The sequence below is a fragment of the Lynx rufus genome, unplaced genomic scaffold (assembly GCF_022079265.1).
Source record: "Lynx rufus isolate CCGP_SWC_20201006 ecotype Redwood Valley unplaced genomic scaffold, mLynRuf1.p SCAF_14, whole genome shotgun sequence".
NCBI classification, from domain to species: Eukaryota; Metazoa; Chordata; class Mammalia; order Carnivora; family Felidae; genus Lynx; species Lynx rufus.
In genome coordinates, this window is record NW_025814828.1 from 6,357,811 (window position 1) to 6,385,251 (window position 27,441).

The window sequence follows — 27,441 nt, forward strand, 5'->3', positions numbered from 1 at the left end:
TGCGTGGGGGTAGGCCCGTGTTCCCTTCATCTCCCAGGGAGGCCACTGGGAAAGGGAGAGGCCCGGGTTCCCCTCACCCACCCTAGGCGTGGGGGCGAGGGCAGAGTTTAGACTTGAGGGCGGTATAGGGTCGCAGGTTCCCCCATCGTGAGGGAGGGGCCGGATTAGGACGCCCGGCCTCTCTAGAAGCCGCGTGGGGGCGCGGACTCTCACCCCCTTCAGCGTGGGGGGAGGGGCGGCCCTGGAGGCCCCTCCCCCGGCCGTGGGGGAGGGGCAGGTTTGGGACTGGGCCCCCCCCAGGGCTCAGGGGCGGGGCCGAATGGACGCGGGTTCCCCTCCCCCGCCCGTGGGGGAGGGGACGGGCTGGGGGGGGGTTGGGGCGCGCTCCCCTTCCACCCCCCCCCGGGGCCCTGGCCTTGGGGGGAGGGGCCGGCCGGGGCGGCGGAGGCGGCCCCCCTGGCAGTCCTCCCGGCCGGGGTCGGCGCGCTGGCGGCCGTTCCCCCGCCCCGGCGGAGGTCACTGCCCGTGCCGGTCCCTCCCGCCGTCCCGCCCTCTCTCGCCGCCGCCGCCGCCGCCGCTCCCGCCCCAGCCCCCCCCACTCTCCGCTCTCGGGAGCGAGGAGCCGCCAGCGCCCCCGCCCCGCCGCCGCCGCAGCGCCCTCGGCCGCCATTCGGCACCCGAAACTTTCCAGCGCCCGCGCCTCTCGGGGACTCGCGGCGGCGGGGCGGGGGCGGCCCGGGGGCGGCGCGAGGCTGCTCCGGGGCGCCGGGCCCTCCTCGGCCGCGGCACGGCCCGGACTCGGCGACGGCCGGCGGCAGGGAGGCTCGGAGCGCGGCGGCGCCGCCACAAGTTGCGCTGCCGGCGGCGAGGTGAGTGCGCGGGGCTCGGCCGGCCGGGCGCGGGGCAGGGGGCGCAAACTTCTCCGGTGGGGGTGGGGGGGGTGCTGGCGGGCGGCTCGGGGCGCCCGCACGTCCGCCCGCCGCCGGGGCTCTGGAGGGGCAGGTCCCCAACTGTCCCCGGGGCTCGGGCAGGGGTGCGGCGCGCTCCCTGCAGGCTGAACAATACCCCGATGTGGCCGCTCCCCAAAGTGCCGGCGCGTCGGGGGCGGGCGGAGGCTGGCGCGCGGGGGGGTGGGGGGGGCTCTGTTTGGGGAGGGGAGGCGGCCGGTAAGTTTGGGGAAGCGCTCGGGCTGTCCCCCGGCGCCCCTTTGTCTGTGTCTTCTGGGGCTGGCGGGGCGAACCTGCGCCGCCGCGGGATCCCCCCGTGGGGGAGGGGCGCCCCATTCATCCCCGGGCGCCGGCCAGCCCGCCCGGGACCGGCTGGAAGCGCGGCGGCGCGCGGTGGAGCGAGTGGCGGGCGAGGCGGCGGCGCGGGCCCGGCGGCCGCTCAGTTTCCGAGAGGCAGAAACTGTCAAGGAAGTCGGGAGCTCCCCGGCCCGAGCGAGGGGACCTGGCTAGGGGCGACATCGGTGGGTGGAGGGCGGGGGGCGCCCTTGGTCAGGCGGGGTCTGCCGAGTGCGGCCTGGAGAGGGTGCAGACCTGTTGCTCCCGGGCTCGGCGGGGCGGGGGGGGGAGGGGGATGGGGGTGGAGGGGGGAGGGGTGGCCCCCCTTGGGTGTGTTGAGCTGTGCACTCCATGGGGACTCTCCCTATGGGGCGGCGGTGCTCGGAACGGCGTGGGGGTGTGCCTTCGGGTGTCGGTGACCGTCTGGTATATGACAATTTGGGGTCGCTAGAGGCCCGCCCGCGCTCGGGTAGGGCCTGGACTTCACGTGCGTCGCCTGCGCGCGCGGTCAGGCCTCGGCCCGGACTCGCTGCACGGCCTGGCATTCTCCGAGCCAACTGCCTTGGAAATTCCACAAAGTTAGAGTCGGTGGTGTGTGTGTGTGTGTGTGTGTGTGTGTGTTTTCCTCCTCTTAGTCGGTAATTTTGTGGAGCAGAACCCAGAAAGAAACAAAAACTCGCTTGCTATCGCATCCTCGACTGTTCCTGGTTTGCATTGTCACATGTGGCTTTACCCGACTTCTGGCTGTTTTTCTCCCGAAGTGCCGCCTGAGTCCCTAGTTTAACCTGGAAGGGGAGGGGCGGGACTCTAACTGGGACGGGGAGAGCCCTCCTCAGGTCCCGAGCGTTGGTTTCCGGGTAGCAAATGGCTCTTGACGATTTTATGAAAAGTTTACAACTAGTCATTCCTGGAAAAGACATGATGGGGGGGGGGCGCGTAGGCAAGAATGTTGAGTTTGGCATAATTAAGACGTCGAGATGACACTTTAGTTTTAAAGGATGTTAACGTTTCAAATGTGCTGCAGATCGTCCTGGAAAACCACCCAGCTGGATAACTAATCCAGGGATAAAAGTTGAAGTTCATCATTTGACCCAGTTGTTAAAATGGCCCTTAAGGAGATTGCAGCTCTTAAATGAAATGTGCACCTGTGGGACAAAAATGGGAGATTTTGGGTATTTTGTTTGGTGGCGTGCCCTGTGGGGCCAGTGTCAGTGGATCTTCTGGGACTGGCTTTTCTTTCTGCTTTTATCCACAGCTTGGTCGGTCCAGTAGTTATCAACACCCCCATTTAAATTTCCCAAACCTCAGTGCTCCTGAATGTTTGCATGTGTTAGGGGGTTGGGGAAGGATGGTACGCAGGTGCTGTCGAGGTTAGTGTTGAATCTCATCCCTACCTGTGGGAACTTCGGGCTCCCTCCTCTGTGTGATGTTTGCCTGAATGGGCCGTTAGGAGGGGTTCAGTGGACTCCAGAGCCTGCAGAGAGGTGGACAGAGCCCTTGGACCCAGCTCTGTCAGGACATCTTGCTTGGCTAGAAACCAGCCTATGTCCCCATTTGGCTTGAAGTAGCGAAAGGGTCCACCCTCTTAACACTCTGCTGCTGACCTTGAAGGTCTGCAACTTTTCCGCGTGTCCTTTCTATGTGTGCAGAACTGAGACTTGAAATCCTGGTGCTCATTGAGTGCTGGGAGGGAGAGAAAGAAAGAACGTGTGTGTGTATGTTTTCTGGAAACTATAAAGTTGCCTGTAAATTTTAGTTGTTCCTGTTGTGCAAATCGAATAATTGTCTACGCGTTACTTGAAGGCCATGCACTGAGGATTTTACGGGCACTTGATGCCCTGTGTGTGGTACTTCTTGCCATCCTGCTGTAGGGGACACTGAGTTGCTAACATTTAGGGGAGGAAGGATTGTCTGATTCTTGAAGCCCAGCTCTTATGCTTGGAGTTCCTGTTTTCCTGTTTACCTAGCACGAATTTTCACATTTGGAGACCTAAAGTTCCTTAAATGACATGCACGCATTCACGAACGAGAACGTACATTGAAATCTGTTCAGAGATACAGGCCCAGGGGCTCCAGTGAGTCAAGAAACATCGACCACAGCGGAGGGACTGCTTTCTATGGTTTCACTGTCCGGTATAGTAAGCACTAGCCACATGTGAATATTTAGATTCAAATTAATTAAAACTAAATAAAATAAACAATTCTGTTGAGTTCCTGTAGCGATAACTCACATGCTCGGTAGATGCCAGTGGCCACTATATGAGACAGCACAGGACATGCGGAAAGTTTTCTTAGAGGGTGCTACTCTATAGTTACTGCAAGGAAATATTGATAAAAGTTGGTGTACTTTTTGTAGGGGGAGGGGAGAGGTTGTTAAAATTTGAAATAATTCACAGATAAACCTTTAAAAAAAAATGAAAGACCCATTTCAGCTATGATTTACCCAGGAAAGTGATTTCAGTGAATGGATTGTTATTTCTTTTTTTTTTTAAAGTAGGCTTCATGCCCAATGTGGGGCTTGAATTCACCCCCTGGGATCAAGAGTCGAACGCTCTACCAACTGAGCCAGCCAGGCACCCCCAGTGAATGGAATCTTGATCTGAAATTGACAGCAATTTTGGATTGAGGTGCTTTGGACCAGTTCTGAGTTAGAAAACCGGAACCGCAAGCCCGAGTCTCCCACTGAGTGTTTAACCTTGGGTGAGGCCGGTAGCCTCTCATCTCTGTGCGTCCTTTTTCCCACCTGAAGAAAGGTATAGCCATTAGCCAGGCCCCAAGATGCCTGCCTAAGCGGATGGTGGGGACTGTCCTTGGGATGGTGGAGCCCAACTTGTCAGCATCGGTGAGGCCCTGTGTGGGTGATTGAAGGTGCGGCCATGTGTGATGTGTTTTAGCCTCTGTTTGCTGTGGATACCACAGGCTTTCAGCCCCCCACCCCCGACCTGATAAGTCTTAGTTTTGAGGTTCAGTCTCTTGAGGTCAAAATCTTCCGTATTAAAAAGGCAGATAAGGAATCCTTCCAACAGAGTGAGATTTCACAATCGTCAGAGTATTTTTTTTTTTTAATGGCTGAGTACTAGCTGTTTCCTGTACACCAGGTCCCTGAGTCAGGATGTTATTTTTATTAGTTGCTGTGATCTTTGCACAGCTCTTTGTATTTTTTATAGTAATTGGCTAGAAATTTTATTTGTAAATGAGGGTGGGGGGAAAACCAATTTTGTGTCTGCCAGCGAGAGAGGTGACTTCCCAGATCACCTTTCCGCCATTTGTACTCACTTATTTTTGTTTCTTCAGGGCTCTGGCGTGACCTGTCAGCTTTTGGCAGAAAGTACTTACAAATACCTAGGATGTCCCTGATTGTCTTCCAGAGGTGGGAGAAGGGTCTTCGCAGGAGGAGGCCAGGCCCACAGAAGCCTTCTGATTCTCAGTTACCTGGTGGGCCGGTGAGCAGCTCAGCTCAGCTCACCTGGGGCTGCCCCCTGCCTACTTCCCGCTGGGGGGTCCGGATTCCTGGGGTCTGCGCACGAGGCACTGGCAGGCCCATCTAGCCTAGACCGCAGCCCCGATGGCTCTTTGGTGCGACAGGACGCTGTCTCAGTGGTGGTTTCCTAATCCTGGCATTTGCCCTCTCTTCCCCTCTTAAAAAAAAAAAGTAACGTGGAACATAGAATAAGTTGTTGGCCTTTCACCCCTGAAGACTTTTGTTTATAGGGGTACCTGGGTGGCTCAGTCGGTTGAGAATCTGACTTCAGCTCAGGTCATCTCGCGGTTCATGAGTTTGAGCCCTGAGTTCGAGCTGCGAGTCGGGCTCTGTGCTGACAACTCGGAGCCTGGAGCCTGTTTCAGATTCTGTGTCTCCCTCTCTCCCTGCCCCCCACCCCCGCTAGCGCTCTTTCAAAAGTAAAAGTTAAAAAATAATTAAAAAAAAAAAGACTTTTATTTTTTAAAGTTTTTTTTTTCCCCCCCCTAGAGGAAGCACTTATTCACAAGTGGAGAGGGGCAGGGAGAGAATGAGAGACAGAGATAGAGAAGAAATCCCAAGCAGGCTCCTCGCTGTCAGGCTCTAACTCATGAACCAGGAGATCAGGACCTGAACTGAAGTCTGACTCTCAACTGACTGAGCCACCCAGGCGCCCTGCCCCTAGAGACTTTTAAAATATAGTTTCAATTGGGAAGCAAGGCTAAAGTCATTTTGTAAACACTTTTTTTGGTAACTTGGAGATAAACTACCACCCCCCAACTATTTTTAGTATTGAAGGAAGTAACTGACCTCTTGAGTGGGAGACTGGATGTGAGTTTCCCCCTCGGGTCTTGCCCTCCTTGGCCTTCCCCAACCCCCCACATCCTTTCCCTGGGGTTTGACCAAACTACGCTGGCCAGATCGGCCAGATGAGACGCAACAAAGCCAAAATAAAAACTGGATGTGGGAAGGGACTGGCGAAGTCAACATGTTTATGTAGGCAAAGAGAGCCTCATCTGAGAAAATGAGTTCAAAACCTCAGGGGAAAAACGCAGCCATCAAGGAATTCGCTTCCCCGGGTGGCTTTGTGACCAGGGTGCAGGGAACTTGACTAAAGACGGTCGTGTTCACTTGGGGCCCCTGGGTGGCTCAGTCGGTTGAGCATCTGGCTCAGGTCGTGATTTTGTGGTTCAGGGGTTCCAGCCCCACATTGGGCTCGCTGTTGTCAGCACAGAACCCACTTGGGGTCCTCTGTCCCCCTCTCTGTCTGCCCCTTCCCTGCTCGCACTCTCTCTCACAAAAATAAATAAACATTAAAAGAAATACATGCTTGTGTTCACTTGAGTGGACAGGTTTGTCCCCATATCGCTGCTGTTAAATGCTTATTGAGAACCTGCTGTGAGTGAAGACTGCAGAGTGTCCTGGAACCCAGTAAAAAAAAGACAAAATCGGGGCAAATTTAAAGTTAATACACTGGCAAAGATGTTTTTTAATTTCGCAGAGGAAGCCGGGTGCCATTTCTTTTGCTTATGTTTGTTCTTGGCAGACGGGAGCAGAGGTGGAGATGGGATGATACACAGGTGCAAAAGAAAGGAACGTCTTCTGAGGTGAAGGCAGGGGATGCTTGGAGCCCTGAGCTCTAGGATCTTGAATGAACTCACGGTTCTCAGGGCATTTCAGCCTCCTACTTTCAAAGGTGTTTGGCAATGTCTAGAAACGTTTTCAGTTGTCACAGCTTGGGGGAGGGGCATGGTGGTGCTCCTGGCATCTGCAGGGGGCGGGGAGGGGGGCGGTCTGTGGATGCTGTCGAATAGCCTACATTGCACAGGACAGTCCCCACCATGAGGAATGATGGGCACCCAAATGCCAGTGGTGCCCAGGTGGGGACACCAACCCTGAATTAAACAGCATACAATCCTGTTGGGGAAAGAGTAGGGGGTGGGGGGCGGGGGGAAGGCGGGTACCAAGAAAAACCTGTGTATCAAGTTCTGTGTTCCCTTTTTTTCTTTGTTTGTTTTTAGGTTTTTATTTTGAGAGAGTGCAAGCTGGGGAGGGCAGAGAGAGGGAATCCCAAGCAGGCTCTGCACTGCCAGCACAGAGGCCTGTGTGGGGCTCGAACCCATGAACCCCGTATGAGATCACGATCTGAGCCGAAGCGAAGAGTCGGATGCTTAACCGACTGAGCCGCCCAGGCGCCCGTCACGTTCTGTGTTCTCAAGGCACACCTGTCCGTTTTGGGAATCTGTTAGGAAGTGAATTACATCCTCTCGCACATTGAGACAAGAAGTTTGCAGTGCTCACAGGGGAAGAGGAGACAGGCTGAGGGCCCTTCGAAGACGGAATGAAAAGACCAAGAGGGCCGTGTGTGTGTGTGTGTGTGTGTGTGTGTGTGTGTGTGTGTGTGTGTGGTGTGGTGTCGTGTCGTGTCGTGTCGTTGCCCAAGCTCCGCCTCAACACCAGGAGTTCAGAGACCCCAGATGCAGGTGTTTCTTGAAGGCGTGTTTCTGGACTTTTTCCTCTTGGTTCTATGGATGTCGTGCGTTTGCTAGGTCTTGCTTCGGGTCAGCTTCTGTGTACTGACGCTACTTATTGTGGAAAAAATGGCACCTGTCTCGTGTTTATGCGGTGACATGGGGGTCACCCTGGAGTTGAAGTTACCCCGGTACTACAGGCTGTGCAGGAGCTCGTGAGCGTGGGGGCGAGTGAGTGAAGTTTCGGCCGCTCTCGGGACTCGGTGCTGCCTCTGTGTCCGTCCCTTCTCTGACTCTCGAACTTCACAAACCGGGGCAGCCAGACACGGATCTACATTTTCCAAGGATCCCCCGGAAGAGGTGCCCTGTTAGTGTCTAGAGTCCGGTCCTGCTGCGTGTCTGGTCATCCTGGGCCCGCCAGTGACCCCAGAGGAGCACCAGGCCTGGCCTGCACGGGTGTCTTCTGGGCCCTTGGTGGCCGTGGGGCAGGTGACGCAGCTGTGGGGGGAGCTTCGTCTGTGGACAGCTTGCCTTGCGCTGCCCGCCTCTTTGGGCAGATCAGTTTCTTTCTCTAGCATTAGTTTTCTCATTTAGAGAGAGAGAAAATAGGATCTATTTCTCAGGCTCGTGGCATTAAAGGAGATCGGATTATTACCCTGCCTGGAGCCCCGCCTGCCGATACCTTCCTCCACTCCGAGGTTGGGAATTGGGTGTGCAGATGCATCTTTATTAGTTATGATGGTCTCCAGCGCTTGCTTCCTCTTCCTTATCTCTTCCTCCCCACCCCCTCCCCACCTTAAGTTAAATTGCACTGCTGCTTATATGTATGTCTTTATATTTAATTTCTCATATCATTCTATAAGATTGATTATCCTCTCTTCCTGTGTACAGTTTTGTGAATTTCGCTACACGCGTAGCTTTGTGTAACCAACACCAAAAGATGGATATGGTACAAGTCTATCACCCCAAAGGCACCTGTGGTGCTTCCCTCCATAGTCACCCGGCCCCCCACCACTAACTGAAGTGCTCAGCCAACAGCTCTGCCCACTGGGTCTTGGTAATTGCGTTTCAACTCTGGATCAGATGCCTTATGGAAAACGCTTCCACTCTCCCAGCACCTTCCTTTGTGTTTCTCTTTGATGGCACATGAACTTCACACTTTTGCACACATGGGCCTGTGTGTTTGCCTCAGAACAGCAGGGTTTGCGCTGTGGGTATTATCGAAAGCAGGGAGAAGAAACCCTTACTGCTTCTTAATATTTGGGGGCGCCTGGGTGGCTCAGTCGGTTGAGCGTCCGACTTCGGCTCAGGTCACGATCTCGCGGTTCGTGAGTTTGAGCCCCGCGTCGGGCTCTGGGCTGATGGCTCGGAGCCTGGAGCCTGCTTCCGATTCTGTGTCTCCCTCTCTCTCTCTGCCCCTCCCCTGTTCATGCTCTGTCTCTCTCTGTCCCCAAAATAAATCAACGTTAAAAAAAAAAATTAAAAAAAAACATTTGTAGGAAGCCATGGAGTAAGGATACCAGGTATCTTGTTGGGGCAGCCAAAGATCTTCTGCTCTTTTCCTGTACTGGTTAGTCCTCGCCGCCAGATGAGTAGAAATGGGATGTTTTCTGGTGCACTTTCAGAAAAACGTTTCCTGACTATTTCTGCCTCACCCCCCAAACACGCTTGGTATGTGAACTGTATCAGTGAGTTATAAAGTCCTGTCTTCGGTTTCAAAAAACAAGACCCATGCGTGGAGTTGTTGCGTTTTTTGCCAATGGGGGTAGTAATTGGAAAAGAAAACAAGCTAAAAATATAGTTGTATTTGCGTCACTTTGTTGTAGAAATAAAATGAATTCCTATGTCTGTGCGTCTCTGTAGTTGTTGACCTGTGCTTTAGGCTGTAATTTCAGTTTTTTGGTCTAATAGGAGATGGCATGTTTTCTAGAGGAATGGGCTTGGTGTTTGGCTTTGGCCAGATCCTGCCCTGGGTGGTCCGCCTGCTTGCGTGACATCGTTTAAAACCTGTGCGCATCCTCACCTCTAGAGGTGGAGTCAGAGCGCAGGTGAGCTGATCTTGAGACTTCTATCTTGTGGGGAGATTTTAATTTGGAAAACGGATATTACTCCTGTGTTGGGGCAGCTATCTTCTTAAAACTTAAAAAAAGTGTTTATTTTGAGAGAGAGCGAGAGCATGTGCACACGTGAGCAGGGGAGGGGTAGAGAGAGAGGGAGAGAGAGAAGAATCCCAAGTAGGATCCATGGAGCCTGACTCGGGCTCAAACTCACAAACCACGAGATCATGACCTGAGCCGAAGGCAGACGCCCAACCGACTGAGCCACCCAGGCGCCCCTACCCCATTTTTTTTTTTAAAAGAATGGTTAAGGATTATGTTAAAAAGTATAAGTAAACTGGTGTTTATTTATGTCCCCTGCTTTGACTGTCACTCTATCCACTAGCGAAATAGGTGATTTTGACTTAACGTTGATGACTTAGTTATATATTTTGCTTAACACAGTACACATCAAATCAGAAAATCCTTTGGGCTGTTGGGTGACTCTGAATAATTTGTGTGGGTTTTGTAGTTTCCCAATCTCAAGAGACATTGTAAAGCACAAACAATGCTTATGGTAAAATTCACAGTGTTTATTCCTTGAAAACTTTGTCTGCTTTGAATTCTTGTGATTCCCCCTTCCCCCCTCTGGTGGATGCAGCCAGAAGGCTCTGAAGAAAGTGTGTTTTCTTCGTTGCTTCCCTGGAACCCAGAATATGACCCTAGATAGCCATTGTGGAGCACTTTCCCATCAACCTCCACGGGAGTGCAGATGCAGAGGGAGGTGTTGAGGGCCCCCCACCCCCCCCCAAGCCTGATTACCTTCCCACTTTCTAAGAAATTGAAAACTTTCCTGAAGTCTACTGAGAACTAGGTAACCAGCATCACCCAAGTTGGAGTGAGTTTAAGGGGACACTTCATTTCTCACAGCGCTACATTTCTTCCTATGATCAAGAGTCTGTGCAAATATCTGGTATGGTTCAGTTCTGGTATTGTTCTGTTCTGCAAACATTTCCGCTTGTTTGAATATCCCAGTAGGTGGAAATGTGGACAAAAAGAAGCTTACTATATGCGATGCTATTTTATTAAATCACAAATAACAAAAGCTTTAATACTGTAAGACCGTATCAATGGTCATAAGAAGTGGAGAAAGGGGCGCCTGGGTGGCGCAGTCGGTTAAGCGTCCAACTTCAGCCGACTTCAGCCAGGTCACGATCTCGCGGTCCGTGAGTTCGAGCCCTGCGTCAGGCTCTGGGCTGATGGCTCAGAGCCTGGAGCCTGTTTCCGATTCTGTGTCTCCCTCTCTCTCTGCCCCTCCCCATTCATGCTCTGTCTCTCTCTGTCCCAAAAATAAATAAACGTTGAAAAAAAAAAATTAAAAAAAAAAAAAAAAAAGAAGTGGAGAAAAACTCAGCACCCCTGAGCAGTGATCTCTGTTCTGGTGCGTTGCAGGGAGTACTTAGTCTTAACCGGGTCAGCGCTGTTCCTCCAGTTGTCTTGTAATCTTGACATCCATTTGAAGAGGAGAAACGAGACCGTGGACAGGAAGTCTGTCACCGAAGTCATGCCGTGCAGAAGGCTGTTGCATCAGTATGCAAACCTAATTCCCAGCACTGATAAAGTTCCAGGCGGTTGTAAAAAAGTAGGGTTCCAGGTGGTTGCAGAGTGGTACGTTGTATTTGATAAAAGCAGTTGAGTTGAGAATTGATGTCTCTACCATTTGGTTCGTGTGGGGAATGGATTAAACTTGGGTCCCTGCCTTAGGTTCTTTTTCCAGCAGAATCTTATCAGGCACTTGAGACCCACACAGCTTTAATGCCAACTCGTGTTGGTAAAGACTCAAGCATTCACAGTTACTGACTTGCCAACAGTGATGGCCAGCTCCTGACAGTCACGGATCAGTCTGGGAGACATGATTTGGTTTAACTTTTAACTTGGTTATGAGAAAATACCCATTCGGTTTGTTTCTAAGACGCAGGGGTGATTCTGTGCCAATTTCAACCATTTCCAGGGATTTGTAGCAAAATGCTTTCGAAAAGCCCTCGCCAAGAGAAACAACATTGGAGGTACACCCAGCTCTGAAGTTGATGAAAATAAGAATTAATGATCTTACGTGTCTAGTGCATGACAGAAATGATTGTAGACCAGATGAGAACAAGGTGAGAGGCCTTTGGAGATTAGAGTTGCCTTATAAATTTCATGCGAGTCTCTGATAAATTTCATGGGCTTCCGAGTACATTTCCTTGAAACCAGTAATCTCCACATTTTGTTGGGGGCAGTGTTAGGTTTTAATTCCCAAAGTGCCCTCCCCAAGTCGACTTCATGTTCTCTGGGCAGGTGCACAGCGAGATTTATTAGGGCGTAGGAAGAAACTGAAAATGTCCACGTTCTCTGTGTCTTGATACTTAGAAGATGTCTGTTTTTGTGGTCTGTGAAAAATGCATGTAATAATTGGTTGAGTGCTGTGTATAGTTAACAAATAAATTACGTGAGTTGGGGGCACACGTTAGAAACTTTTTCGCTGATTAGGGTGTGCAATGAAAGAACATTGAGACATTGCTGAATGGGTCCCCGGACACAGATGTATTCCCCCCTCTGGCTTTAGCTGCCAGAGTGTGTGTGTATATGTGCATGCTTGGATCTATCAGATTTTGTGTGTTTTAAAAGCTGAAAAAATATTCATGCTTTAGAACCAGATGACAGAATCTCCGCTGCAGGTGCGTGCTGTGCTTTTTACGCATTTCATGACTCTGCAGTGTTTTCATAATCACTTAATTCTGTTTATAAATCAGCTGCACTCATTGATGGTTGCCCTCAGGGCTCCTGAGAAACAGGCTTGTTGAAGAGATTCAGACCTTAGAAGACAACCAACGTGAGATGGTGCAGGAACAGGATTGTGATGAAAGTGCTTAGGTACCTTCGGTCTGCCTGTTGCCTTGTTGGGTCTTTTTCCAGAGACAAGTTTCATTGATCACGGTTGTTATTTAACACATTTTCAGAAATATTTCATGATAGAGGTCGTTTTTTTGTTTGTTTTAAAGACAAAACTCCCTTTAGTTGACGCTGTACTGCTGGTGTTACAGAGAGTAAAGGTAAAAATTCACGGGGCCCTCGGATGGCTCAGTCGGTTGAGCACCCAGCTCTTGATTTCCGATCAGGTCACGGTGTCGTTTGTGGCATAAAGCTCCATGTCTGGCTCTGTGCTGACAGTGCAGAGTCTGCTTGAGATTCTCTCTCCCTCCCTCTCCCTCTCTCTGCCCCTCCTCCACTTGAGCACATGCACACTCTCTCAAAATAAATAAATAAACATTAAAAAAATTAAGTTCACGATTCAGACCACACTGTGAGCTATGGAGGTGACAACCAAGACTCGCCTCCTCACACTTGAAGTCTTTTGTCTGAGCTCATTTGCTGTGGAGGCTGAAGGTTTGGTTTTCATGAGACTAAATGTCAACCGCAGGTCGTTGCAGGGTTTCCACATCAGCCTTTTTGTTTGTTTAACTTGAAATGGTTGATAGGTTAGCTTTGGTTTTTCTGTGTAGTTTTTGGTGTTCGCATCAATGTTTCCCTTTGTGAATACTGAATTTGCAGTATAGGTCTGTACGTAAAACGAAACTGGGAGACTTGCGAGTGAATTCAAAAGCCTACAGGTTAACGCTTCTTGTTCATTTCTACGTGCCACGTGACAGGTATGCCACGTGTCGTTAACGGATCTGCATAGACGTTCATTTGTCTTTGGGTAAACTGAAATACTTATCTCCTTAAAAAAAAATTGCTTCTCTTTATGGCAATAGTCAGAAGGCACCTACTGTAAAGAGGAGAAACAGGAAGTAGAATTTTTTTTCCTGTCGTGTTCTTCTAAACCTTTGTCTCTCCCATGTTATAAACCTTTGTCTCTCTTCTCCGGAGATCGATACGTGCAAATGCCAATAGTAGATTAGTTACAATTAGTGTCTCTGGGAATGTGCTTTATCTTTTATCTGCCCCTGCACCTTGCTCTTTGGAGAGGAAAGAGAAGTTAAAGTATTTTGCTCTCAGCCAGACTCCTTGAGCTGTGTCCACGTCTTTCCACGTCTTGACTTTGTGTTGTAAGTAGGTCAACCAGACACCAGTGAATCACTTCAGCTCTGATCCCGAGTCCTCTTCTTTGTTTTTGGGTGACACACTAGTAATTATTCATTTGATGATTTGCCTGCCAAATTACCCTGCAGAATATTTCCGAGCTGTGTCTCAGAAGATGGCTGTAAAGGGAGACTGTTTTTAGAGGCACGCACACAAGTTGCTTCTGTTCCCTAAACGTGTAGCTCAGACACTAGTGAGGTGCGGAAATCTGCGTATAGTTTTTGAGAACGTGAGGCCTGGGTGTGTGAAGCAGGGGTGCAGGGAGACAGTAAGGGCAAATGCTAAAAGCCACCAGAACATTAAACGTATGAGCACACCAACCTTCGGAAGAGAATATAAAAACAAATTAGTTTATAGTTTTGTCGGAGTACCGTTTACATAATTTATATCAGGGAAGGCAGTTACTTTTCCTTGGGAAAATTGGGTTATTAAAATTAGCTGTCTTCATTTTTCCACCGAAATAAAAAAAAAAACAATTGTCGTTCAAAAAATTGTGTGTGAAGCTTTATAATTGGAAGTTTGATGTTAGCAAAATTATATAACCTTGGTTAATTACATTCGTATACTAAAACTAAATATAGAGTAAGATTAGCTCATGGAAATACTTCATTTTTATCTCCGTCAGTACAGTACACATGTATTCAGTAGTTGCTTGTTTCATTTTGTATTTTTGTTCTTTTATTATCCCGGACGTATTTTCAAAGTGAACTTGAAATGAGACTGTATGTTTTTATTTCCCAGCCACGTTTAAATATAAAATGGCAACAGAATGAGGTTTCCTTGGTGAATTTTGATTTTCTTAGTGGCTTCTGTGTTCTGTGGCTGCAAGGGATAAGCTAGGGGTCTCGTTATTTTGCAGGACATTTGTCCTAAGGGAAGTTTGGGTGCCACTGAGTATCTAACACTAAACATTCAACCTCCTCTATTTCCCCTTGTGTTTGCTTTTCCGTTGGATGTTCTCTATTTGGACAACAAGGAATTATTAAAAAAAATTTTTTTTTGATGTTTATTTTTTGAGAGAGAGATAGAGCGCGAGCAGGGGAGGGGCAGAGAGAGAGGGAGACATAGAATCCGAAGCAGGCTCCAGGCTCTGAGCTGTCAGCACAGAGCCTGACACAGGGCTTGAACCCATAGACCACGAGATCACGACCTGAGCTCAAGTCGGATGCTTAACTGACTGAGCCACCCAGGCGCCCCACGGACAACAAGAATATTTTTTGGTGTGCGTTTCTGATGGCCCAGATGTTCGGCCCAGTGGAATGTCTCTGTCCACAGCACTGGGTTGGGCAGCTGGTAGTGTTGGGCCATATTTAGTCCTGAGAATTGATTCGGACGCATTGTAGATTCAGGTTGGGCTGTCCTTCCCTCCCCGCAATCTGTGCGGAAGTTACGGTGTTCTGTTTGGGTTTGCCGTAGATGTTTGCTGTGCCTTTGGATTGCTTACTGTGGACGCCCGCTTGCCGTGGTGTTTAATGTAGAACTTTAAATGTGACTTACATCTAGTTGATTTTCTGAAACCACGATATTGAGGTATAAATTACATACCATAAAAATCACCCACTTTAAGCGTACGACTCAATGATTTTTAGTAAATTTATGGAGTTGTGTAGCCATCGTCATAATCGATTTTCATTCCTCAATACGGTCATTCGTGTCCATTTGCCATCAATCGCAGCTCCTACCTCCCAGCCACGGGCAGCCATTAATCTCCTTTCTGTCTTTGCAGATTTCCCTTTCCTCAGAACAAGTACTCGCGTGCTTGGTTGAGCTTGCCAGGTGGTAGGTAGGTGGTGAGGCTGGACTTAGTGAACCTTACCCGCCCTTCCACAGGAGAGGGAGAAGGCAGCGATTATAGGCTTCGTGCCTCAGTTCCCCCTTCTGAAAAATCAGGGTAGTCATGGAGTTTTGGCAGGCTCTCAGTGCAGAACATGTGGGAAGTAATTAGCTCAGGATCTGGAGGAGCTCATCGCATAGAGTCGTGTTCGGCCTCGGGGGACCCTGCATAAAGGGCCCCTGGGACAGGTAGGAACTGAGAAAGGAGTTCCCTCGACAGTGAAGGACTCAGTTCCCGGACTCGGCCGACGAGTGAACCCATGACACGACCCAGGACATGTGCCCATTTCCCCTCCATTCATCTTCTTGATCGTTTCATGGTGTTGACTGTTGATTAGGCTTGGAGGGAAGTTTGAGCTGGGCCTGGGATGGACCTCAGCTCACTGTCCCTCCGCCGGGGCAGTTTTCCTCCCAGGGAACTCTGGACGACATCTGGAGACGTTTCTGGTTGTTACAAATGGGGAAGAGGTCCCCAGGCATCTCGTGGGCTGAGACCAGAGATGCTCTCAAACACCCTCCAGTGCCAGAGGGCGGGCCCCCTGTGCCAGCAAACACTTCCCCAGCCCGAGAGGTCAGGAGTGTGGAGGCCAAGACCTCTGCCGTGGTAGCTTTGAATCGGGGGGTAGTTTTTTTTTTTAATGTTTTAATGTTTACTGACTTATTTATTTTTGAGAGAGAGTGAGAGAAGGGCCGCGACAGAGAGTGAGAGAGAGAATCCCAAGGAAGCTCTGTGCCGCCCGCGTGGAGCCCAACGTGGGACTCCATCCCGCAAACTGAGATCATGACCTGAGCCGAAAGCAGGAGTCGGACGCTCAACTGACTGAGCCACCCAGGAGCCCCTGAATCCGGGGGTAGTTTTAAACGAGGTACTTAGATCTTCAATAAAGACTTTGTGGGGCTCTTGGGTGGCTCACTCGGTTGAGCGTCCGACTTCGGCTCAGGTCATAATCTCACTGCTCGTGAGTTCAAGCCCCACGTCGGTCTCCGTGCTGACAACCTGGGGCCTCCTTCGGATTCTGTGTCTCCCTCTCTCTCTCTGCCCATGCTACACTCATGCTCTCTGTCTGTCCCCCTCTCTCTCAAAAATAAATAAACGTTAAAAAAAATTAAAAAGACTGTGACAATGAAGGAGTGAAAATACCATCGAGTTTATGAAAGAGGTACAGGCATCTTTCATTCTTTGGACATTCCAGGGAAGTAGGGATTTTTTTTGTAAGTTTTTAAAAAAATTTTAATTATTTTGAGTGAGAGAGCAAGAGAGAGAAAGACAGTGCAAATGGGGGAGGGGCAGATGGAGAGCCTGACGCGGGGCTCGAACCCACGAACTGCAGGAGCCAAAGTCGAGAGTTTTACACTCAACCGGCTGATCCACCCAGGCGTCCTGGAAATGGAGATTTTTTAAAAGCAAAGAACAAACAAGATTTTTGGAGTTAACTTTACAGGGGAAAAATTTCAATCCCTTTAGAAGTATTCATTTACAAATAATGAAATTGCAACATTGACAGACAGCTGGGGCCACCCCTTGACTTTGATCTGGGAATCACATTTCTTTATCTGTTTCCCTAAGAACTGAGAAGACCGGGAGAAAGAGCCTGATCCTGCATAACGACTCTGAGAATCATGTCTGTACCTGGAAAAGGGCCGCTCTCAGCAGGCACCTTGTCATGGGACGTGTTTCTGGACTGGCCAGGGGGGTGACTTCTGCACCCCTAACACTTTGGGGCCTCTGCTGTGGGCTGTGTGCTTTCTGCTGGTTTCTCTAGGATTTTCCGTGGTTCCCCTGAAATGTCCACCGTGATGACCACCGGCCCTCCAGCAGCATTCTCCACTTTACTGTCTGTGTTTAGTTTCCTTGGGCTCATCTGCCTTGGGGTCCCCTGCCCGGGACCCAGCCTGTCCACCTGCCTCCTGTTCCCTGTGTTGTACTTTGCTGCCAGACCTTCCCCTTTCCTGCAGCTCTGGTTTCTACCCCTGGGGGGGGGGGGGCGGTGCTCTTCCTCCCGCCTGCCCCCAACCTGCCTTCCTTAGCCCTTCCAAAGTGCAAGATCTCCTCCTAACATCCCTTTTCTGATTCTTTTGTTTGTTTCGTTTGCCCGTTCTAAGCTCAGGCTTTTTCCCAAGGGAATACACGATGTGCTAATTTCCATGAATGCAAGCGGTGTGGAGTTCTATCGTCCTCCTCCTCTTCTTCCAGAATAATCAATATTAACAGTCTATCGAGTGCGACAGAATAGATCTGCCTCTAGTGTGTTCAGCTGTCCGCGTGCAAATATGTAGTCTTGTGCTTTTATCTAAGTGGAATCATACTATACTTGGTTCCCATCTGTTTTCTTTGTTTTTACAACTGTATTAAAGTATAATTGAAGTAGAGGAAACTAGGCATATATAAATTATGTCTTTAATCAGTTTTCTCATTATCTTGATTGTGGTGGTTTCACAAACATCTACGTGTAATGTAGCTACGTTACCCATCTGCCTGTTTATATGTATCAATATAATATTTCCATTGCTTTCAGATTTCCTTGTGCCTTTCTGTGATCTCCGCCTCCCTCCACTCCTGCCTTCAGGATGAACATTGATTGGCTTTCCATTACTGGATTGGTTAGTTTGCATTTTCTAGAATTTTATATCCATGAAATTAGACCATATGCAGTCATTGTTTTGCTTGGCCTTTTTCACTCAGCGTAATGATTTGGGGCTTCATCCATATCGTGGCTTGTGTCATGAATTCATTCCTTTTTTTTTTTTTTTTAATGTTTCTTATTTTTTTTTTAATTTTTTTTTTTCAACGTTTATTTATTTTTGGGACAGAGCGAGACAGAGCATGAACGGGGGAGGGGCAGAGAGAGAGGGAGACACAGAATCAGAAGCAGGCTCCAGGCTCCGAGCCATCAGCCCAGAGCCTGACGCGGGGCTCGAACTCACGGACCGCGAGATCGTGACCTGGCTGAAGTCGGACGCTTAACCGACCGCGCCACCCAGGCGCCCCTTCTTTACTTATTTTGAGAGAGAGAGAGAACATGCGAACATGCCCCAGGGGAGGGGCAGAGAGAGAGGGAGAGAGAGTGAATCCCAACCGTGAGATCATGACTTGAGCCGAAATCGAGTCGGACGCTTAACCAGCTGAGCCACCCAGGCGCCCCGTGAATTCATCCTTTTTATAGCCGGGGAGGCTTGTTTGGGATATGGATACACCAGTTGGTTTATCCATTTGCCAGTTGTTGGACTTTGGGGTCGGTTCCATTTTTTTTTTGGCTGTGATTAGAATAATGCTGCTATAAATACTTTTGTGGTCATACTAGGGGTTCTCCAGCTTCACCCTTTGCCAGAACCCCCCTGGAGAGCTTGTTGAAACACAGACTGCCGGGCCCCATCCCCAGAATTCTGATTCGGTCAATCTGGGCTGGGGCCCGCGACTGGGCATTTCTAACAAGTTCTCAGCCACCCGTCTTAGACCGCACACACTCCGAGAGCCACGGCCTTACAGGTGGATCTTTATAACCCATGGCTGTTACTGCTTTATTTCTTGTTCCAGATATTTCTCACTCCACGGTTCCTTGTCTTGCAGGGTTGTGGTTTTAATCATCAGGCTTCCCATTTTCGTGTGGTTGTTGGTATCACTGTTTTCCTTTGGGCTTTTGGGTTTTACTTCCTTATGTCCAAAGGACTAAAAGGAAGAAAAACTCCGGGTTGCTGGGTTGGGCTGCTGATGTTCCCCAGAAGCCAGCCACGATACCCCCGTCCACAGGGGGCTGGCCCAACTGGACCCTTTGGGGACCTGAGCGATGCCTTCTTACCTTCTGAGCAGCTGGCCCAGCACTGTGGTCAGCACCCAGCCGCATGGGGTGGCTTGGACCCAGGCCTTGTGCCCGGAGGCCCCTGGTGCTGCTGCGTCCCCCCTGCAGCCTCAGGGTGACGTGTAGCCACTCACCTGTCTTTTCTCTCACAGGGAAACAGTCTATCCGTTTTGCATCCCGCGCCGTCTCACTTAACACAACCAGCCCCAAGCCAATACCCCTATCTTATTTTCACTCTGTATTTTATTTTTAATTTCCTTTTCGAGAGTCTAATCTGAATTCACTAATTTGGAGCCCCTAGATGTTATCAGTAGGTGTTTACTCTCATAGCCAGTACATGTGTTCTATTTAAAAAAAAAATTTTTTTTTTTTTTTTGGTGTGGGAGGAAGAGAACTTCTTTTATTTTAGAGAGCAATTTTTAAATTATTGCAAACTATTCTTTTTTTTGTAAAAGTGTCTTTGTGCACTTGGACACGAACCTCATGTCTTCTGTCTTTTTGCCCCTGAATCTGTGGTCCGTTCCGTATTGCCTCCAGTCACACCTTCCCTTCTTCGGGCTGCTGACCTCAGCTCATTGTCTGAGAATCTTGACTCAAGAGATGCTGTGGAGTGGATTGTTGTGCAGGATTCCAGACTGGTTAAGTAAGCTCATCTCATTGGGATGGTTACAGTTTTAAAAATTTGCAGTGACTCGTAATCATGAGCTAACGTCTTAGTTTCTTCTTCTTCTTTTTTTAACGTGACAGCTTTACTGAGATGAAATTCTCATTCCATGCAACTCACCCGTTTAAAGCGTGTTAATTCAGGGCTTTCCTGGGATATGCAGAGCTGTACAGCCACCACTGTTGTCTAATTCTGTTACATTTTCATCACCCCAGAAAGCAACTCCATACCGGGTAAGCCATCACACCCCATGTCTCCCCACCCCAGCCCCTGGCAACCACTCACTCACTGTCTCTGTCTCTGGACTTAAGTGTCCTGGATCTTTCCTACAAATGGAGTCATGCCACATGTGGTCTTTTGTGTCTGGCTTCTTTCACTTAGTGTTTTCAGGGTGCTTCCATGCTAGGGCTTGTGTTGTTGCAGTTTCTTGGTACCCGTTTTGTGGAAACGCTGGGTAGTCCAGGAAGCCTGGAGTGAGGGGTGGGAATCCAGCTGGAAGAATGTTAGGGGATGAGAGAACCAGAGAGGCTCCCCCTCTCTTTGATCGCGTTTAAAGTGGAAAATGGTTCACAAAGGGAACGTTGTCTGTTTCGTTTTGGCTTCCAGCTTGGCATAAACTGTAGCCTTCTTCCTTCCTTTTCTCTGCCCTTCTTCCATCTTTTCCCTGGAAGATCAGCATAGACAACAGTTCTGGTCAATGAGAGCTGCACCTGCTGACCCCTCTCTTCCGCCGAGGTTTTGGGGTGGGGTTTTAGCAAGTCCGTTCTTGGGATGAGGCATAGGAAGCTTGAGTTTTCCAAGGGTGTGGTGTGAAGTTCCTTCCAGCTCTGAGGTCATGGCATTCCATCCAGCTAGACTTCGGCTTCTTTCTAGGGCCTCCCCGAAGCCACAGCCCCGACTTACGCCATAGCGGAGTCATAGAATTGTGTACTTTCCTGAATTTACAAACCCTTTGTCGGTGTCGGACTGCAATTACCATTCTGGCGTTGAGTGGAAGCGTACGGAGGCTGATTTTTCTCAGCCCGTCCACGGGCCGGAGCTCTCTGGCTTGTCCACGCCTACAGCAGATTGCTTCTTGCTAAGGTCATGCGTGTCCTGCTGGTTTATCTCCTTTTAACGCACTGTGTTGGTTTGTTATCGTTGCGGTGACAGATAGCCCCGGCGTATTGGCTTGAATGACACAAATTTATCATGCCACGTAGAGGTGAGAAGTCTAGAGGTGGCTCTCACTGTGCTAAAATCAAGATGTCACCAGGACTGCATTCTTTCCCAGAGGTCCTTAGGGGAATCTGTTTTCCTGTCTTTCCTGCTTCTGGAGGCCCCACTGCATTCCCTGGCTTGTGGTTCCCTCCCTCCATCTTCAAAGCCACCGAGCAGTGTAGCGGCTGTCAGACCGTTCTTCTGTGATTCCATCCCCTGTGACCACAGCGTGGAAAGATTCTCCATATGTGATGACACTGGGCCCACCTGGATAATCCGGGGTCATGTCCCTATCTCAAGATCCTTCACTTTGCCACACCTGCGAGTCTCTTCCATGAAAAATGTTTCCCAGGCCCCAGGTTAGGGCATGGGAGTCCCGGGGGCCATTATTCTCCCCACCACACTGACATCCTTTGTTTCTGTCTCTTAAGTTTTTTTCCTTTGAAGCCTGCAAGGTTCATACTTTTATTTAATGTTTGCTGTTTGTTGAATAAAGTAGATATCGGGTCATGGGGAAAAAAAAAATAGGAAATGAGGGAGTCCCGCAACCTGGCTCGTATGCCCACCTTTTGCTGATGATCATAGCCCACTCGCTGAGTCTTAATTTACAAGTAAGCACAACCGGGAGCTGTTTTCCATCTTGGACAGAACCAGGATTGCTGGTGCAGCTTGGGGACACACTGTTGTCCTCTCTTCTTCCCAAGAACCCCACACTTGCTGGGTGGCCCTTCCACACTCCATTTGGGGGGTCACACGGGGGGTCTCGGCAGGACCAGTTCCTGGACTTAGGGTCTCAGAGTCTGAGTCAGCTGTCGGAACCCAACAGGACCACCGTGACATGAGCAGAGCCAGTAGGCGAGGCCCAGCCCCCAGGATTTCTAAGATACCACGTGTGCCTTTATAGGATCTTCTGAATCCGTGTGCTCTGGGCTTCTGGCTCCACAAAAATGGTGGAGGAAGATGGAGGGTAGGGATAGAAGAGAGTCACTGGACCGTTTCTGCTCAGAAATAGTTTGGGAGGTATTTGTATCAGTCAGCTTTCTGCTGTGCTGATACTGCATAACAAGCCACTCCCGAAATCAGAGGCTTACAGAAACAAGCATTTATTTCTTGCGTCCCAGTCTGTGGGTCACCCGTGGCTCTCCTGGGCTCAACCGGGTGGGACCAGGAAGGCCGGGTCAGGCTTTGGACTGGGTTCGGGACTGAACTAATAAGCATCTCATTTTTGAGGCCAGTGGACCTCTGGGGCACGTGGTTGTGCTTCCACCTGATTGGAGAAGCTGTGAGGTGGAATTCTGCGGTGCCAAACCGCTGCCTGTCACACCCACTGATACCCCACCGCACCAGGGGACCAGGCCCGATCCAGCATCTGGGGAGGGGGAGGTCCGTTCTAGTGCGGAGGTCCTGCGGAGTCACAGGGCAGAGGGAGCGAATGTGTATTTGTATTCCGGGGAGGAGGGGAGGGAGGGCAGAAGCGGGGTTTGTGTGTGGGAGGGGTGGGTGACCCCAGTGGATGACGCCGGCTGCAGCCGGTTGTGTCCAGGAGAGTCTGCTCCACGGGTGTTGGAGGCAGGGGTGCTCGCTCGACGTGCAGCTTCTTTGGCTGCATCTTGGAGTCCCCTGGATGGGGGGGGGGTCCACTCGTGTCCCCAGGGAACACGTGGCAATGTCTGGAGATATCCTTGGCTGTCAGAACCGACTGGCGGAGAGGGTGCTCCTGGCATCTAGTGGGTGGATGCCAAGGATGCTGACGGGCTGGTAACGCACGAGACAGCCCTCCGCGAGGAACGGTGTGGCCTGGGCCTGGGTGTTCAGTGGCCGACGAGCCCTGCATAAAACAGGTACTTCCCAGCTGATTCTCGTGCACCTTCAAGTTGGAGAACCTCGTCTTGCAGGACTGCCCCAACTGTGAGGGAGAATTGGTGATCCTTTCCACACAGAGGCCTGCTGAGGAGGGGAAGTGAGTTGTTGAAAATGTCGCAGATGGGCTGTGTAGAAGCAGGTTAAAACTTCTGGGTCTTGGCAGGGTCTCTCTGCAATCTGTGACCTTTTTTTTTATTGTTTTTTTATTAAAAATTTTTTAATGTTTATTTTTGAGAGAGAGAGAGAGACAGAGACAGAGAGTGAGCGGGGGAGGGGCAGATAGAGAGAGAGAAGAGGACACCTAATCTGAAGCAGACTCCAGGCTCCCTGCTGTCAGCAAAGAGCTGACTTGGGTCTTGAACCCATGAATTGTGAGATTACGACTTGAGCCAAAGTCGGATGCTCAACCCACTGAGCCACCCGGGTACCCCGATATCTGTGACTTTCTATCATTTATTTTGTACTGTATCAGTCTTTTAAGTTGTATTAATTTCTTTACCGTTGCTCAAGCTAATAAACGGACTATTTATTTGGTGTTGAAAAATCTGTTTTTTATTAGATTTTCATTGTGAGCTTAGTGTTTTCTTTCTCCAGGTGGCCCTTTGTCAACTATTTCTGTTATGTATTTTCTTTCCTCACCAGCAACACTGCCAAGTTCTTGATAGCAAAGATCTGTGCCTTAAATTTCGTTTTTTTTTCTACGCAGTAATGAGCATGTATAGTAATTATTGGTCAGTTGCCATCGGTATCCATTGCGATGCAAGTTGCACAGTGGGGTTAAGGGCCATCTATCCAGTTTGCACAGACCAGCCTTTTATACCTTGCTATAAATCCCATCTTCAGTCTTCAGGGGCCGATGGTTAGTAGGCTGACGCTTGGTTGCTGTGTGGCAAAAAGAAAGCTTTGACCTCATTAAAGGAAGGCAGCCGTGTTATTGAGAGGCAGGCCGCCTCATTCTTCCTCCCACACTCATGTTCTTTTATTTTGGTGGTCGAAATGTTTCAAGTATGAAAAAAAGTCAGGAATTGCTTGCAGGCAGGTACCAACGTACAATACAGCGAGTTAAAGCTTCTCCGGCCCTCCCCTCTGTTGTGCGCAGCAAGCAAATCTGTATTTTCTTTTAAAAAGCCAGTTGGGGAAGCATTTGCTGTGGCGATGCTGTATCTCCTAGAATTTGCTATGATCAGATGAACCAAGTATTGTCCGTTGGGGCTACCAGCAAGTTACGGGAATAATTGAAGTGGTTCTCCTTGTGTGTATCTATGGTGCAGTGGTTTTGAAAAGACATTTGTTGACTTCATGGGATGCAGAGAGGTCAGGGCTCATTAAGGCTGTTCCACCCTTCAGTTGTTCTCTTTTTTCCTTTTCTTCCCTTTCCCTTTCCCTGATTGATTGATTGATTGTAGGCTTTATGCCCAGTACAGGGCTTGAACTCACGACCCTGAGATCAAGACCTGAGCTGAGATCAAGAGAGAGATGCGTGGGGCACCTGCGTGACTCAGTCGGTTGAGCATCAGACTCTTGATTTTCACTGAGGTCATGATCTCATGGTTCCTGAGTTTGAGCCCCGCGTTGGGCTCTCTGGTGTCAGCACAGAGCCCACTTCGGATTCTGTGTCAGCCTCTCTCAGCCTCTCCCAGGCTCGTGTTTAAACCAAACGTTTAAGGGGCGCCTGGGTGGCTCAGTCGGTTAAGCGTCCGACTTCAGCTCAGGTCACGATCTCGCCATCCGTGAGTTCGAGCCCCGCGTCGGGCTCTGTGCTGACGGCTCAGAGCCTGGAGCCTGCTTCCGATTCTGTGTCTCCCACTCTGTCTGCCCCTCCTCCATTCATGCTCTGTCTCTCTCTCTCTCAAAAATAAAAACGTTAAAAAAAAAAACAAACGTTTAAAAAAAAAAAGTAGTGCTGCTTGTATTTGGGAAAGGAACCCCCACGCGGCAGATCAGACCCTTTAAAAATTTTTTTTTTTCAATGTTTATTTATTTTTGGGACAGAGAGAGACAGAGCATGAAGGGGGGAGGGGCAGAGAGAGAGGGAGACACAGAATCGGAAACAGGCTCCAGGCTCTGAGCCATCAGCCCAGAGCCCGACGCGGGGCTCGAACTCACGGACCGCGAGATCATGACCTGGCTGAAGTCGGACGCTTAACCGACCGCGCCACCCAGGCGCCCCAGATCAGACCCTTTTAGAGGCACTGGGAGTGTCACTCGTGCTGAAAGAGTTTAGCTGGAAAGCAGTGCAGGAGGAAACACCATTTTCCGTTCTGCATGCCTGTATCAAGACGTTTTGAGTATTAATTCCTGTCGCGCAGCAGAAGAGGCTTCATGTTCTCATCAGGCATGGAGAATTGAGTGTGGCTGAGATGGGGGGGGGTTGTGTGTGTGTGTGTGTGTGTGTGTGTGTGTATGAAGGGGAGAAAGGAACAGTGACAAAGCCATTTGGAGTTTAGGGAATGTATTCGAAGATACGCACTCGAGGGCCGACGATAACATTTTGGCAGTAGTCTGGGTTCCTGACCTGTGACCCAGACAGACCCTGTGACTGCCAGAGAGGCTCCAGTGGTCCCGTAGCCGCATCCTGCTCGTTACCAGGGCCACAGGGCACTGCCTCAGGTCTGCCTTCCCACAGCGCTCTAGAGGAACTCTTCATGCCCCACAGAGGTGATACTTTTCCACTTGCTTCACTGTGTTTTAAGGACCCAGGAAGTGATATTATCGGCTGAACCGTCTCCAGGTCCTTTTGATGATTCTGTCCTGTATCAGCCGTGAGATGCCTGTGATTTTTGTGCTGTGACTTCTCGCAGCACGCTTGTCCTCGTGGCAAACCTGCGTGCCGCAGACAACGGGAAACGGAACTCCTGGACATAGATTGATTCTCCTGTTTGGAGGTTGGGGTTGCGGGAACCAGTGTAAATCAGATCCTGCCTTCATCTGTGATTTTACCACATCAAATCCAAGAAGACCCTTGTGGCTGGTCAGTTTTTTCATCAAGTCTACAGAGTGATGTTTTCTTGGAAAGAGCCCTCAAATGGGAACAGAATGACTGAATTTTAGTCCTAACGTGGTCAGTAAGCACCCAAGTGATACTGTCCTCAAGAGAGTAAAGGTAGTGTCGCATTTCTCCTGCCAGCTGAGGGCTCGGGCCACATGCTCCCCGATATCACTCTGGGACACAACTTGATTGATTTCAAGACCTTTCGCAGCCCCTTGTTTGAATTTGTGGAATTATGGGCAGTTATGCTGCCACTCATGGTGGTAAAAATTGCATATGGTGGAACCCGGTGACTGGAAAGCCGTCTTCAGGATCATCTTGTCACCTGAAAAGGAGTGCTCCATAATAATTGTGTTCCTTGGAACTTCTAGGGACTGAACTGCCTTGAACAGGAGTCAGGAAAGGCCTCCCTTCCAACAAATTCCATTTTTGTAATGTTTATTTTTGAGAAACAGAGACAGAGCGCAAGGAGGGGAGGAGCAGAGAGAGAGGGAGACAGAGAATCTGAAACAGGCTCCAGGCTCTGAGCTGTCAGCACAGAGCCCGATGCGGGGCTCGAACTTGGGAACAACAAGATCGTGACCTGAGCCGAAGTCAGGCGCTTAACCGACTGAGCCACCCAGGCGCCCTTCAACAAATTCCATTTTGGTAGAACTGTCTGAGAGAACTTCTGGATTATCTAGCTAAGTGGATGTGACAGAATTAAAGGCTAATTGGGACTCTATCTGAGAAAATCAAATTCCGACACGTAGTCTAAGCAGAACTAAGGAATATGGTTACCTTTATCACATTATTTTAGTTTTCTTTGGAGGACATAGAAGCCTGTCCCGTGGTGTCAGGCATCACATATGGAGGGACTTTTTTCCCTGAAAAGTCCTTGGGGGGGGGTCAACTTTATTATTATTTTTTTGAATGTTTATTTTGAGAGAGAGAGCCCTGGTGCATGTGTGTGCGAGTGGGGGAGGGGCAGAGAGAGAGAGGAGAGAGCATCCCAAGCAGGCTACGCACTGCTAGCTTGGAGCCCGATGTGGGGCTTGAACTCAGGATCCTTGAGATCATGACCTGAGCTGAAATCGAGAGTCAGACGCTTAACTGAGCCACCCAGGCACTCTGAGACCATTCAACTTTAAAAGAAAAAACAGCAAAACAAAACAAATAGCTAGCTTTTTTGTATTAAAATATTTTGCTTGAGAGTCTTTATTGAAAATTGGTAATCTTTTTGCAAATTTAAGTAGGCTTTGGTACTTTTTAGGAAGATTCTTTCCTGCTTGATATGCTTGGTCCTTTTACAACTTAGGACGGTTCTCCAGGAAAGGAGAGGGGTTCAGCTGTGGTTTTACTGTTAGCATTGCTCCGATCACAAAAGAAATTTCCACCTTCATCTCTTCCTTTTGCTCACTTGCTGTCTTGGAAACATTTCCGCATCTGGCCTTGGGGGAGTCGTAAAACAGGAAGAAAGCGTTAACAACAGGCTGTGTTTCGTAACCGACATTTGCTTCTTGCCCTGAATACTGCATTTTTGCCATCCATTTCCCACTTTATACATGGAGGCACATTCCAGAGCTGCTCCCGAGGGCTGCTGAGTCATGGAAATTGAAGGAGACCGCCTGCCGGGGCACCTGCTGTGACAGATGGGCTCCAGAGACATCAGCCAGCAGAGGGACAGGATTCATCTCCCAGCCCCGTCCTCTGTCATTTCATTCTCTCTCGTTCTGGCTTTTTC

General features: G+C 49.7%; 1 protein-coding gene across 2 annotated transcripts in view; it reads left to right on the forward strand.

The window, feature by feature from the left end:
- The first annotated feature begins 770 nt into the window (after positions 1–770).
- TBL1X (transducin beta like 1 X-linked) overlaps positions 771–27,441 on the forward strand; it is a 234,530-nt gene continuing 207,859 nt past the window's right edge. For both annotated transcript variants that reach the window (XM_047075875.1, XM_047075874.1), the window contains exon 1: positions 771–869. The gene's annotated coding sequence lies outside the window, so the exon portion shown is untranslated. The remainder of the gene's footprint in view (positions 870–27,441) is intronic.